Source organism: Zophobas morio, unplaced genomic scaffold (assembly GCF_036711695.1).
Source record: "Zophobas morio isolate AGI-343-1 ecotype UQ-CSIRO unplaced genomic scaffold, CSIRO_AGI_Zmor_V1 ptg000008l, whole genome shotgun sequence".
NCBI classification, from domain to species: Eukaryota; Metazoa; Arthropoda; class Insecta; order Coleoptera; family Tenebrionidae; genus Zophobas; species Zophobas morio.
In genome coordinates, this window is record NW_026972113.1 from 7,768,040 (window position 1) to 7,782,941 (window position 14,902).

General features: G+C 34.2%; 2 protein-coding genes across 5 annotated transcripts in view; one reads left to right on the top strand and one right to left on the bottom strand.

Moving 5' to 3' along the window:
• The window catches only part of LOC135125191 (autophagy-related protein 16-1), a 408,090-nt gene that overhangs the window by 334,001 nt on the left and 59,187 nt on the right, over window positions 1–14,902 (bottom strand). The window lies entirely within an intron of this gene.
• Window positions 12,962–14,902, top strand: part of LOC135125189 (EGF-like domain-containing protein 2) — a 42,453-nt gene continuing 40,512 nt past the window's right edge. For both annotated transcript variants that reach the window (XM_064050577.1, XM_064050579.1), the window contains exon 1: window positions 12,962–13,164. The gene's annotated coding sequence lies outside the window, so the exon portion shown is untranslated. The remainder of the gene's footprint in view (window positions 13,165–14,902) is intronic.

A 14,902-nucleotide genomic window follows, 5' to 3' on the forward strand; every position in this document is an offset into this window, starting at 1 on the left:
TTTTTGAGAATTTTTAGGCAACTTTCCAAAATCTGGATGAATTTTTGGAGCTTTGGAAATATTAAAAAGAAACATTTTTAAGCGGAATTTTTTGAAAACCTTCGTCCGGAATCGTCAACACTTTATGTGTCCGAACTGCATTTCCCAGAAGTTTTTGATAATTTTTAGGCAACTTTTCAAAAATCTGAATGAATTTTTGACCATTATCTGAGTTTCCGAGATATTAAAAAAAACATATTTTCCTGCAGCATTTTTCGAAAATCTCAATCCGAGACTATCAACCCTTTATGTTTCTCGAATAATTTCCCAGAATTATTTGAGAATTTTTGGGCAACTTTCCAAAAATCTGGAAACATTTTTGATCGTTTTAGGAGCTTCCGATTTTATTTTCAAACCGAATTTTTCGAAAATCTTGGTCCGTTAACACGTCATGTTTTCAAATCAACTCGTCGCATTGTATTTCCCGGATTTTTTTGTGAATTTTTAGGCAACTTTCCAAAAATCTGGAAAAATTTTTGATCGTTTTAGGAGCTTTCTATTTTATTTTCAAACCAAATTTTTCGAAAATCTTGGTCCGTTAACACGTCATGCTTTCAAATCAGTTCATCGCATTGTATTTCCCGGATTTTTTTGTAAATTTGTAGGCAACTTTCCAAAATCTGGATGATTTTTTGGAGCTTTAGAAATTAAAAAAAAAACATTTTTTTTAAACATCAGAATTTTTTGAAAACCTTCGTCCGGAATCGTCAGCATTTCATGTTTCTTAACAAAGTTAGTCAAAGTGTATTTCCCAGAAGTTGCTGATAATTTTTAGGGAACTTTTGGCTGAGCTTCCGAGATATTTAAAGAAAACATCATTTCCAGGCGAATTTTTCGAAAATCTCAGTTCGAGACTATCAACCCTTTATGTTTCTCGAATCAGCTCGCCTAGCTGTACTTTTCAGAATTCTTTTTGGAGTTTTTAGGCAACTTTCCAAAAATTTGGAAAAACTTTTAAATTTTTCGAAAATCTTGGTCTGTGAACACGTCATGTTTTCAAATCAATTCGTCGCACTGTATTTCTCAGAATTTGTTTGGAATTTTTTGATAACTTTAAAAAATCTGGATGAATTTTTTACTGTTCTTAGAGCTTTTGATATATTTAAAAAAAAATAATTTTGCAGCCAAACTTTTCCAATGCAAAATTTTTCTGGAAATTTCGGCCCATTTTCAACTATTTTCAAAATTCAACCAAAGACGTTTTCTCCTCGATTTTGACCTCTAGACTTACGATCCTGTTTTTTCCATAATTTCTATAATTTTTCCAAATTCGTCCATACAAGGAGGGCAATTTTTATAATAAAAAAAAAATAAATTTCAAATCGATTGTTTTTAAAATTGTGCCCCGGAACCATAAACACGCTATATCTCTGAAATAAAAGGGACGAAATCTGTATCGTTGAATTTTTTTTATTATTATTTTCGAAATTCATCCAAATACACTTTCTTCTAGATTTTGACCTCTTTTTCCAGAATCGCCAACTAAAATACGGCAATTTTTAGCATTTAAAAAAAAATTATTTCAAAGCAAATATTTCTAAAATCTTGCCCTGGAGCAATAAACACACTATATTTTCGCAATCAGGGCATCGAAACCTACATCTCTGAATTTTTTGGGATTTTTTCGGCAACTTTTTCAAAAGCAAAATTTTTTGGCGATTTCCGAAATTCAACCAGAGACATTTTCTTGTAGATTTCCACCTTCAGAAGTTACATTCGGCCCCATTTTATCGATAATTCCAACCATTTTTCCAGAACCGGCAGTTGAAAAATGGTAATTTTTTGAATTTAAAAAAAAAATTAGATTTCAAACAGAATATTTCTAAAATCTTGTCCCGGAACCATAAACACGCTATATTTTTGGAATCAGGACGTCGAGATCTACATCCCTGAATTTTTGGGATTTTCTGGCAACTTTTTCAAAATCAAAATTTCTCCACTTTTGAATTTCATTGGTTAATTTTATTTACTGTGAGATGAAGATTGAATTTTATTTTGTCAAGTGTACGAATCTATGATTAAGGAAATGATTAAGAAAAGAAAATTTCTCAGAATTTTTTGAGAATTTTTAGGCAACTTTGGAAAAATTTGGAAGAATTTTTGATTGTTTTCCAAGCTTACGATTTCAAACCAAATTTCTGGAAAATCTTGGTCTTGGACTATTAACACATTATGTTTTCAAAATCAATTTTTGAAATGTATTTCCCAGAATTTTTTGAGAATTTTTAGGAGACCATCCAAAAATCTGCATGAATTTTGAACCGTCTTTGGAGCTTTCGATATACTTAAAAAAATCATCTTTAAGCCGACTTTTTTGAAAATCTTGGCCCGGGATCATCAACAGTTTATATTTCTCAAATTTGCTGAGAATTTTTAGGCAACTTTACAAATATTGATCATGTTTTCAAGTCAATTCGTCGAAATGTAATTCCCAAAATTTTTTTTGAGAATTTTTTGGCAAGAACTCCAAAAATCTATATAAATAAGCCTAAATCGAAAAATCGAAAAGTTAAAAATAGAAAAATTGATAAATCGAGAAATTCAACAATCACAACATCGAATAATAATAATCGATAAATTGATAAATCGAGATCTCAAAAAAATGAAAAAATCTAAAATTTAAAAATTCCGAAAATTGAAAAATTAAATTATATAAGAACTAAAAATTCGACAAAACGAAAAATCTAGCATTTTAAACATTGAAAAATTAAAATATCGAAAAGTTGAAAAATTGCAACATCTAAATATAAAACAGTCGAATAAGGTTTAAAAAACGAAAAACTGAAAATCAAAAAAATTAAAAATCGGAAAACCCAAAAGTCGAATAATCGAAAATTCGAAGAATCGAAATGTTGAAAAATCCCAAAACTGAAATAAGTTTCCAAAAATTGCGAAATTAAAAAATTGGAAAATTGGAAAATTGGGACATCGAAAAACCAAAAACGCAAACTCGAAAAATCGAAGAATCGAAGAACTGAAAAATTGAAATGGGTGGGACTTAATTTTTGGCTTGTTTTTTTCTTAATATACACAGTAGTTTTTGAACAGGATACCCAAAAACATGAATTTTTTAACAAGGATTTTTGCAATTAATCTCCGCCCCCTTGACGCACGACGAATAAAAAAAATCACCAGAATTGAGATAGGGCGGGTGGGCGGGGCTTATATTTTGCCTTTTTTTTTTCTTAATGTACTTAGCCATCTTTTAATAAGAAGCTTAAAATATGATTAAAATAGTACATTTTTGAAACGAAATATGGTTTTTGCAATTATGGGGCGGACCCTAATTGCAAAATCGAATAAAATTTTCCATTTTAAAAATTGTTTAAGTTTCTTGTTGTGAAAAGAAGTCTGCACATTTTAAAATTAAAAGACAAAATGTAAGCCCGCCCACCCGCCCTATCTCAATTGTGATGTTTTTTTTTATTCGCCGTGAACCAAACGGACAAAGCTTAACTGCAAAATACGTACTTCTTTATTGGCAAAATATAAACCCCGCCCACCCACCCACCCCATCCCAATTCTGACGATTTTTTTATTCTTAGAAACTCAAAACACGTTTAAAAGGTAAATTTTTGTAAAGCAGTATGGATTTTGCATATAGGCTCCGCCCCTAGGTCTGCCAACGAATGAAAACTTCATTGCTATTTAAATCAGGGCTGGCATGGGTGGGGCTTAATCTTTGGCTTTAATTTATACTTAATATACGTCCGTATATAACACGATACTCAAAACATGCTTTTAACTTCTCGTAGTGAAATAAGGATTTTGCAGTTAAGCTCCGCCCTCTTGGCTCACGTCGAATAAAAAAATCATCACAATTGAGATAGGGTGGGTGGGCGGGGCTTATATTTTACCTTTTTTGTTCTTAATATACTTTGCCATCTTTTAACAACAACAAAATTAAAACATGGTTAAAATGGTACATTTCTGAAAGGAAATTTTGTTTTTGGAATTATGAGGCGGACCCTAATTGCAAATTCGATGTTTCCGTATACATATTCTCCATTTTAAACATGTTTTAAGTTTCTTATTGTGAAATTTTTTTTATTCGCCATGAACCAAGGGGGCGGAGCTTAACTGCAAAGTACTTATTTCTTTAAAGGCAAAATATAAACCCCGCCCACTCACCCCATCCCAATTCTCACGATTTTTTTATTCTTAGAAACTTAAAACACGTTTAAAATGGTAAATTTTTGTAAGGCAGTATGGATTTTGCAATTAGGTTCCGCCTCTAGGTCTGCCAACGAATGAAAACTTCATTACCATTTAGATCAGGGCAGGCATGGGTGGAGCTTAATCTTTGGCTTTAATTTTTTCTTAATATATGTCCGTATAGTATTCTTCCAACAACACGATACTCAAAAATATGCTTTTAACTTCTCGTAGAGAAATAAGGATTTTGCAGTTAAGCTCCGCCCTCTTGGCTCACGTCAAATAAAAAATATCATCACAATTGAGATAGGGTGGGCGGGCGGGGCTTATATTTTACCTTTTTTTTTCTTAACATACATAGCCATTTTTTCCCAAGAACAAACTTAAAACATGGTAAAATGGTACATTTTTGCAAGAAAATATGCATTTTGCAACTATAAGACAGACATTAATTGTAAAATTAAGATTTCCTTTACAAATTTTTAGCCGCTGTCCGAGCTTTCGGAATATTTAATGGATGCCACTTTTAAGTCAATTTTCTTGAAACATGGAGGAATTTTTGGGGGTTTTTCAAACTTTCGAGATATCCTAAGAAAAATTATGTTCAAACCCATTTTTTCGAAAATCTTGTCCTTGGACCAACAACACTTTATGGTTCTTGAATCAGCTCGTCGAACTATATTTCCCGGAATTTTTTGTGAATTTGTATGCAACTTTCCAACAATATGGATAAATTTTTGAGCATTTTCGGGGCTTTCGACATAATAATATGTATATAAAAAACTTCTATTTCAAGTCGAATTTGTGGAAACTCTTTTTGGAATGAGTTCGAAAATTTTTGTACGAAAAAATGAACTGAATTCTTTCCATGGCTCGCTTGGAATAATTGTGTGGTTGGTAAATTATTAAATGAAAAAGGGCGGAACATAATGTCTTATGGCCACCAAGCAGTCATATCGTGAGTCCTTGGAATTTAGTAAAATCCACACAAATAAAGTGATAGGCGGCACGCTTCCATGACCTACTACACCTATTACCAAAATGTTCACGATTTCAAATCCTGGCCGTAGTTATTATTACTATCAGCGTAAAGTTATCGAGTTAGAATCGAATCAAACAGAGAGCAAATACCTTTTCTTCACATTATGTAATAAAATCACAAAGACCGACCATTGTTTATGTTTGCGGTTTACGTTTTTCCAAGCTAAAATATAAATACGTGTGGACACAGCGCGGTTTATTTTCTCTTTTCGTTAACGTTATGAATTGGAGCAAGCATAACGTAAGAAATGCAACGGTTCGGAGACAATCTTAACTGTTTTAACCAATGAATAACGCAACGAGTTTTTGATAAGAAGAAAAGCAAAACTGTCGTCTTCTTGCAGACCTAATTGATTTCATCATACCTGCATAACAATATACTTAGCAGCTTTCTTTTGTTTGGTATAACTATGCCCCGAAACCTGTTTAACCTACCAGTATTATTTAAATGAGTCATCGAGAATCCCATAATCGCCTACTCGACTTAATTCAATAAGCGTCTGTCAATTAACAGTTAGTCCCCGAATTGTTAATCACTAATAAGACGTGGGTGTTTCCACCATAACGATTCTCGGCAATCTCGTAAAGTACGACGAGCCGCAATAAAACACAACCAAACAAAACATAATTGCGATTTTCATTTCATGGATTACACCAATAATCAGTTATATTTTACAAGTTGCTGTAATGAACGTAATAACCCTCGGACGATTTATTGCAGCCACAAGGTCGTTTAAAGTTACAACCGCAGGAACTTTTCCTGCAAGAGTCGCACCTGAATCGAAAAACATCCACCTGAAGTAGGTAACAGTGATAAACGTCAACATTGATCATAGAATAATCTCGGTCATGTATTTGGATCAGTTTAACGCTTGTTGCTTATTTGCTGAATACTAATGAACGAAGCTCCAGCTTTAGCGATGAATTACGCATGAGCTGACACCGACATCTGTTAACGCGATATGTGGTCGAAAACAAAAAGCTCCGGTTCGTCGCCTTCCCGAGAATCGAAGTCTCCGCGAAAAAATCGCGTTTTTGGACGACTTCGTGTGCGGAATCGATTCTACCAAAATCGAAAAACCATCTCGAGGTTGTTAACTGCAGGACATTGCCTTCGGACGGCTAATGGACACACTTTTCCGTTTAAACCAGTCAATAAACGTCCGATCCCATTTGTATAAGCAGGAAATTGATGTTGTTTTAATGCCACGAATTCCGACGGATTAATTGGCTCGGTATTGTCTGCACTTTCGATTTTTTCTCGGAGCGAGTTCATCGATTGCTTATGTTGCTAGATTTTGACAGCTTCCGTTTAATGAAAGTATATGTAATGACCGTGGTTGAAGTCTGACCGTTCCGTTGGAACGACCATTACGAATCATTAAAGAACGCGCAAAAAATAATACGGATGTCTCGGCTTTTATTCGTCGAGGAATTGTTTCCATCCTCATTGACAGCTCGCGGTGACAGCTCCTCGCGATGGCGACGAAATAGAGATTTCGATTCATAAAATGGGAACAGAAACAACGACTGGAGAGGAATATTAACACAAAGAGGAGAGGCAAACGAGACATTGAGCACAGATTTAAGTTGTTAACGGACATCTGGTTAAGTCGAAATTACTCAGGTGCACATGAAACGAGTTCTAAAAGAGTGTAACACAGGTGCTATGGTATTAGTCAAGATTTACGAAAGCAATTTGTCGAGGTAAAATAGATTCTAATAAATGGTAATTTCGTAAAACGCATGCAGGTAAAAAGAAGACCTGGTTATCATGTTAATTTACAATCATTTGATCAAGTCCACGAGATAAATGACACTTGTAATTTAATATACTATCTACTAATTATTTAAACTACTCGATGGGAGTGATTGTATACACAGCTATAAACAATCATAAAAATTGGTGTAATTCTAGTCCAGTCCAACAAATATAGCTTTGAAAAAAGTGGCCCATGATAAGATCGAAATCGCTCTAGTCAACGGAGCTAATGATGTGGAAAATCAAGGCGGACTCATAAACTGCAAGTACAAGAGTATGCTATTTCATAAAATTTAAATAGCATTTACTATGCAATGAATCGTGAGAAAACATGAAAGTAGTAAATTAATGATAATAAAGCTGAACTAAACCTATAAATAAATTCTAAGTACCTCTATCAAGAACAAGATAACATGAAAAAGCCCGCATAGAAATCACATCGATTAGTATTAATACTGTTAACGCAACTTTTCAGAAATCTCAATTATTGTGACCCTCGAGCTTTTGAGATTTTCAAACCGAATTTTTCGAAAATCTTGGTCCTAGACTACTACTACTTGACAATTTTTTGAGAATTTTTAAGCAATTTTACCCTTACACACACTTGAGTTTCTTGATTTTTAAAAAGTGTCATTCCCAAACCTAATTTTTCGAAAATCATGGTCGTTGTTTCCCGAATCAGCTTGACGAACTATATTTCCTAGAATTTTTTACGAATTTATGGTTAACTTTTCAAAAATCTCAATTATTGTGACAATTTTTCGAGCTTTCGAGATATTTAAACAGTTCCAGTTTCAAACCGAATTTTTTGAAAATCTGGGACTATCAACCTGTTGTTTCCCTCAACTCTACTTTCGAAAAGATTTGTCGAACTGTATTTCCCAGAATTATTTAAGAATTTTTGGAAAACTTTCCAAAAATCTGGATGCATTTTTGACCATTTTCCGAGCTTTCGACTTTTTTTAAAAAATCATTTTCAACACGTCATATTTTTGGAATCAGCTCGTGGAACTGTAATTTTTTGAGAATTTTTAGGCTACCTTCAAAAAATTTGAATGATTTCTTAGCGTTTTCCTAGGTTTCAACATATTTAAATTTTATTTTAAAACTGAAAATTTTTGTCAAACTGTATTTTCCCGACTTTTTTAAGCAATTTTAGGCAAATTTACAAAAATCTGGATGCATTTTTGTTCGCTTTCCAAGATTTCAATATATTTAAAAAGTTTCATTTTCAAGTCGAATTTTTCGAAACTCTGGTCCGGGACCGTCAAATGTTATATTTTTCGAACTACCTACTCGAAATGTATTTTCGAAAATTTTTTCAGAAAATTTATCCAACTCTGGAAAAAAATATGGACGAATTTTTGAAAGTTTTGCGAGCCTTTGACATATTTAACAAAATTTAATACATTTTCAAGCCGATTTTTTTTTTTAATTTTGGCCCAGGACAGTCAACATTTGATATTTTCGAATAAGCTCGTCGAAGTTTCCTGGAATTTTTGAGAATTTCTAGGCAAATTTTAAAAAATCTTTGTGACTTTTTGACTGTTTTCTGAGCTTTTGACATTACTAAGAAAATTCATTTTCAAACTCCTCGAACTGTATTTTTCAAATTTTTGTGAGAATTTCAAGGTACTTCATAAAAATATGTTTGAAATTTTGACCGTTTTCTGAGATTTTAACATGAAATAAAAAAATCATTGAAGCCGAATTCTTCGAAAATTTTGGTCCAGGACAATCAACACTTCACGTTTTAGAATAAACTTGTCGAATCGTATTTCTCAAAATTTTTTGAGAATTTTTAGGCAACATTTCAAAAAGTTGGTTGAATTTTTGACAGTCTTTGGAGCTTTCAAAATATTAAAAAATATATAGTTTTAAGCCGAATTTTTTGAAAATCCGGACTCATCAACACTTTATAGTTCTCAACTCAATTAGACGATCTGCATCTCCCAGAATTTTCTGAGAATTTTTAGCCAACTTTTCAAAAATCTGGACGAATTTTTTACCGTTTTCTGAATTTCCGAACTATTTAAAAAACATATTCCGCCGAATTTTTCGAAAATCCTGATCCAGGATTATCAACCCTTTTATGTTTCTAGAATTAGCTCACCTAGCTGTATTTTCTAGAATTTTTGAGAATTTTTAAGCAACTACAAATATCTGGACGAATTTTTGACCGTTTTTCAAATTTCCGAGATAGTAAAAAATTTTCATTTTCAAACCGAATTTTTCGAAAATCTTGCTTTGGGACGAACAACCCTTTATGTTTCTCGAACCAGCCCGCCGAACTGTATTTTTCAGAATTTTTTGTGAATTTTTAGTCAACTTTCCAAAAATCTGGACGAATTTTTGAGCGTTTCTCAAACTGTCGAGGTATTCTAAAAAAAAATCATTTTCAAGCCGAATTTTTCGAAAATCTTGTTCTCGAACCAACAACGGTTTATGGTTCTTGAACTGTGTTTTCCAGGATTTTTTAGAATTATTGGACAACTTTCCAACAATCTGGATAAATTTCTGACCATTTCCGAGCTTTCAATTTAATTTTCAACCGAATTTCTCCAAAATATGGGTCCAGAAAAACGGACACGTCTTGTTTTCTAATCAATGCGTCGAACCGTATTTCTTCGAATTTTTGGAGAATCTTTAGGCAACTTTCCAAAAATCTGGACGAATTTTTACTGTTTTTCAAAATTTCGTGGTATTCAAAAAAAAAAATTAAATTTCGAACAGAATTTTTCGAAAATCTAGCTTTGTGACTATCAACCCTTGATGTTTCTGGAATCAGCTCGCCAAACTGTATTTCTCATAATTTTTTGGGAGTTTTTAGGCAACTTTTCAAAATTTTGAATAATTTCTTTTCCGAGCTTTCAACATACGAGTATGTTTTTAAATTTTATTTTAAAACCGAATTTTCCGAAAATCTAGGTCTGGGGCCATCAATATTTCACGTTTCTAGAATCAGTTCGTCAAACTGTATTTTCCCGACTTTTTTAACCAATTTTAGGCAAATTTACAAAAATCTGGATGCATTTTTGTTCGCTTTCCAAGATTTCAACGTATTCAAAAAGTTTCATTTTCCAGTCGAATTTTTCGGAAACTCTTGATCCGGGACCGTCCAATGCTATATTTTTCGAACCAGCTACTCGGAATGTATTTTCCAGATTTTTTTGAGAAAATTTATCCAACTTTGGAAAAAAATCTGAATGAATTTTTGAAAGTTTTGCGAGCTTCTGACATATTTAACAAAATATAATACATTTTCAAGCGGATTTTTTTTTAAATTTTGGTCCAGGACAGTCAACACGATGTTTTCGAATAAGCTCGTCGAACTTACCTGGAATTTTTTGAGAATTTCTAGGCAAATTTTAAAAAATCTTTGTGATTTTTTGACTATTTTCTCAGTTTTTGACATTACTAGAAAATTCATTTTCAAACTGAATTTTGGAAAATGTTTTCGCATCGACTGAATTTTTCAAATTTTTGTGAGAATTTCAAGGCACTTAATAAAAATCTGTGTGAAATTTTGACCGTTTTCTGAGATTTTAACATAAAATAAAAAAATCATTGAAGCCGAATTCTTCGAAAATTTTGGTCCAGGACAATCAACACTTCACGTTTTAGAATAAACTTGTCGAATCGTATTTCTCAAAATTTTTTGAGAATTTTTAGGCAACATTCCAAAAAGTTGGTTGAATTTTTGACAGTCTTTGGAGCTTTCAAAATATTAAAAAATTAGTTTTAAGCCGAATTTTTTGAAAATCCGGAATCATCAACACTTTATATTTCTCAACTCAGTTAGACGATCTGCATCTCCCAGAATTTTCTGAGAATTTTTAGGCAACTTTTCAAAAATCTGGACGAATTTTTGACCGTTTTCTGAATTTCCGAACTATCCAGGATTATCAACCCTCTCTCCCCAAGCAACTCTACAAATATCTGGACGAATTTTTAACCGTTTTTAAAATTTCCGAGATAGTAAAAAATGTTCATTTTCAAACCGAATTTTTCGAAAATCTTGCTTTGGGACGATCAACCCTTTGTGTTTCTCGAACCAGCTCGCCGAACTTCTTTTTGAGAATTTTTAGGCAACTTTCCAGAAATCTGGACGAATTTTTGACTTTTTTTGTCGAGGTATTCTGAAAAAAATCATTTTCAAGCTGAATTTTTCGAAAATCTTGTTCTCGAACCAACAACGGTTTATGGTTCTCGAACTGTGTTTTCCAGGATTTTTAAGAATTTTTGGGCAACTTTCCAACAATCTGGATGAATTTTTGACCATTTCCGAGTTTTCAATTTAATTTTCAACTGAATTTCTCGAAAATCTGGGTCCAGGACAATTGATACGTCTTGTTTTCTAATCAATGCGTCGAACCGTATTTCCTAGAATTTTTGGAGAATCTTTAGGCAACTTTCCAAAAATCTGGTTACATTTTCAGCCATTTTCACAGCTTTCGGAATATTTAATTTAAATAAAGTTTCATTTTTATTTTTTTGAAAATTTTAGTCAGGCCCATCGATACTTCATATTTGCGAATCAACTCCACGAACTTTTGTTCCTCAAAAATTTTTGAGAATTTTTAGGCAACTTTCCAAAAATCTGGACGAATTTTGACTGTTTTTCAAAATTTCGTGGTATCCAAAAAAAAAAAATAAATAAATTTCGAACAGAATTTTTCGGAAATCTAGCTTTGGGACTATCAACCCTCGATGTTTCTGGAATCAGCTCGCCAAACTGCATTTCTGAAAATTTTTTTGGGAGTTTTTAGGCAATTTTTCAAAAATCTCACTTAATCATCATCTAAGTACTACTTCTTTACCATGAGTGACAAAAGCCTTTTCCTGTATATTTGGATAACGTGAAGTGCTTCCAATTAAATTAAATGAGATAGATATTGGTCTGACGAAAACAGATGTACAATCTTTAAGACAAACACTTGGAGTACCATCTATACCATCTGTGAAATCATCTTGCATTGCTAACTAATTAGACGATTTTGACTGTGATAAAATTTTATTTTGATTGAGCGAAATATATCCTTTTGAAAATAAACTATCCTGTGGTGTAGTCACTCAAGCGCCTTTATAATAGCAAAAGTACTGAAATTCTAGTACTGCCTTTTTATCTTGAATATAGATCTAAAAATCTTGAGCGTCTTCAAAGAACGAGTACTTAGGTACTTGTCGCCAATTCCAAACTACATCCACAATAAACAGAACACATCATCCTGCATCCGCAATCATTCCCTTCCCACCACAGAATTATGACATAACAATCTCGATCTGTGAAAGGTTTTTTTGCACCACATAATAGCCCAAAAAACGTTCCTTCCGCAAAAACGGGGGTAAATATAGATGTGGGTGCGAGAGGGTCAGTGAACGCGCGGTCTTCATACGGCCTTGGTAATGAACCTCCTCCGAGTATACGGTAGAGAATGCCGAAGCGGAACGCTCCATGCATTTGCATCACCTCCACACCGACAGCCAGCGTAATAACGTGACCATGAAAATGGTACTCGGCGAGTACCAACTTCCTCTGCTGCAAATCCAGCCACCCCCGACCGTCAAAACGGTACCCCGCGCGTACCGAGTACCTTCTTAGGGCGTGCTCGGGTCATGAAAGCAGCTACGCGAAACTTGTAAGGAAAACAACAAGTTCTTTTACCTCTACACGAACAATTACCTTATTGAAGGTTCGCTGATACGGTACGTTAAAGACCCCTGTCATTGTCTGGTCGGGCTATTCGCCGGACACGCGATCAAGAGGGTCAGTCCTGGGAAGTCAGGTACCAGCCCCAAGCTCGGTACTTCTCCGGATCCCCTGCTAGACTGAGCTTCTTCTGCCTTTGCTCTTCTCTCGTTCCTTCCAGTTTTCGTGCGGAAGACATCGGTGGCAGCGACCAATGATGGTCTTCGCAAGTTATAAATATGCGATGTTCCACCTGCCGTGGTCGAAGTAGTGGTACGACCCCACCACCAGGTCTTCATCAGCCGCCGCTGTTGAGGCAGGAAAAGAAGCAGTTCGTCGCTCGCCAAAGCATTTCTGTTGTGGTTGTGACCGTGAACGCACCGCAAAACACAAGGCCAAGGACACAGTGTCAGTGCCGAGACAGTTCACCATCACCGTCATCGTCTGCACCGCAGCTCGCCACGGAAGGAAGTTCAAGGTAGGTGCAGCGATCCTCGGGCGGCACGCGATACGCACTCCGGATGGAAAGCGGCCGGATCATCGCGATTCCGGTGGCTTGGCGCGAGGCTCCGAGTTAAAGGGCGCGTTCCGGCGATTGTGAAAGTGATGCGCTGCGGAAATTGATTCCGGGGACCAGATGAAAGCGCGGATTCGAAACAAACGGAAAATCGCCCTGATCCATCATTCCATTAAACGCTGGCGTACACGTGAACATGATCTCGACTCCAATCAAAAAAACAAAGCGTAATCGGATTGACTTAAAAAATGCTACAGTTACGGATCGACTAATTAATACACGTTTTTTTGCTGAAAAAATTGTTTCATAATTCCGCTACAATTTCGAAATTTCGCCAAATTATCCACGTGTGAACTCGAACCTGGAGCAGAACAAATCGCCGTAATAATGAAGCGAGATTGGGAAAAAACTGTAAACTCCTAATAAGCGCGATAACAAAGTAAATTCGGATGAAAAAATCGAAGCGAATCGGACACTTTTCAGCTTTGCGCACCAAAAACTCGGCGTATGCCACATAATTTGAAACGTGAAAGAATCGATGCATGTCGATTGTGCCCGGAGGAGGGCTTTGCTTTATTATGGAATCTGATTCCAATTTTGCTCAATTTTGCCAACAAAAAAGGTCATGAATCAGTAGCTGGTAGATTAAGACCTAGGCGTACGAACACTCAATACTCATTTGATTACTATTAAACGACTAGAAAATTATTATTACTATTATTATTTTATACAAGGTAGCACTGAAAACAGTATCCTTACTTACTTTTGAAATTTGTCGATAGAAAAAAATTCTAACAAATTTTAATCAGGTGGAATTCGGCAGGGACGCAGTCCTACGGTATTTCTTATTTTTATAAACGACTTAATCCCTTTGAAATTCTGCAAACCTTTACGATTTTCCCTCATTCAACATAAATTAAATAAAGATTAAACAACTCAATGAAAAACTGTAGACTCAGTACTTTTGAAATTCGTCCACAAAAAACATTCTAATGAAATTTTAATCAGCTGGAACTCCGCAGGGAAGCAGTTCTGTATTATTTTTGATTTTTATAAATGACTTAGTTCTTTGAAATTTTGCAAACTTTTATATATCTGCGCAATATAAAAATTCAGCTAAAATCAATACAAATAAATTATTATATTTTACGCACACATCGGTAAAAAAATATTTATTGTAGTTTAACTAATACCGAGTGTCTGTAGTAAAAAAATATTAACATTTTCACAATAACTAGTAATAAAATTTTCAGTTAATATTTCTCTCGCCATGACCATGTTTAATTAGAAATTTAAAGAAATCTGGTGTTTTGTTGCTGAATAAACCTGAAAAATTCTTTCCAGTTTTTAGTGTTTAATTTTTTACGAATTTGAGAAAGTCTTGAGTGCCGCAGTGTTTGGGTCTATTATTTTGGCAGCCCATGGAGATTTTTTTGTAAATTATTTAAATCAATTTTAGGGGACTTTGATGTTCCATTTTTGGAAAATTCTGACCTGACCTGTTTTGAAAAATTTAGAACAATCTTGAGGTTCTAAGTATTCCTATTTGCAAAGAATTTGAAAGTGCTTCTAGTGTCTTTTTTTATAATAATTTGATTACATTTCTTAGAAGATACGTCATTTGCTAAAATCAGTCTAATCTTAACAGGTACTAGCACCGCCCACCCACCCTCTCTTTTCCTAGAAGTTATGTCATTTG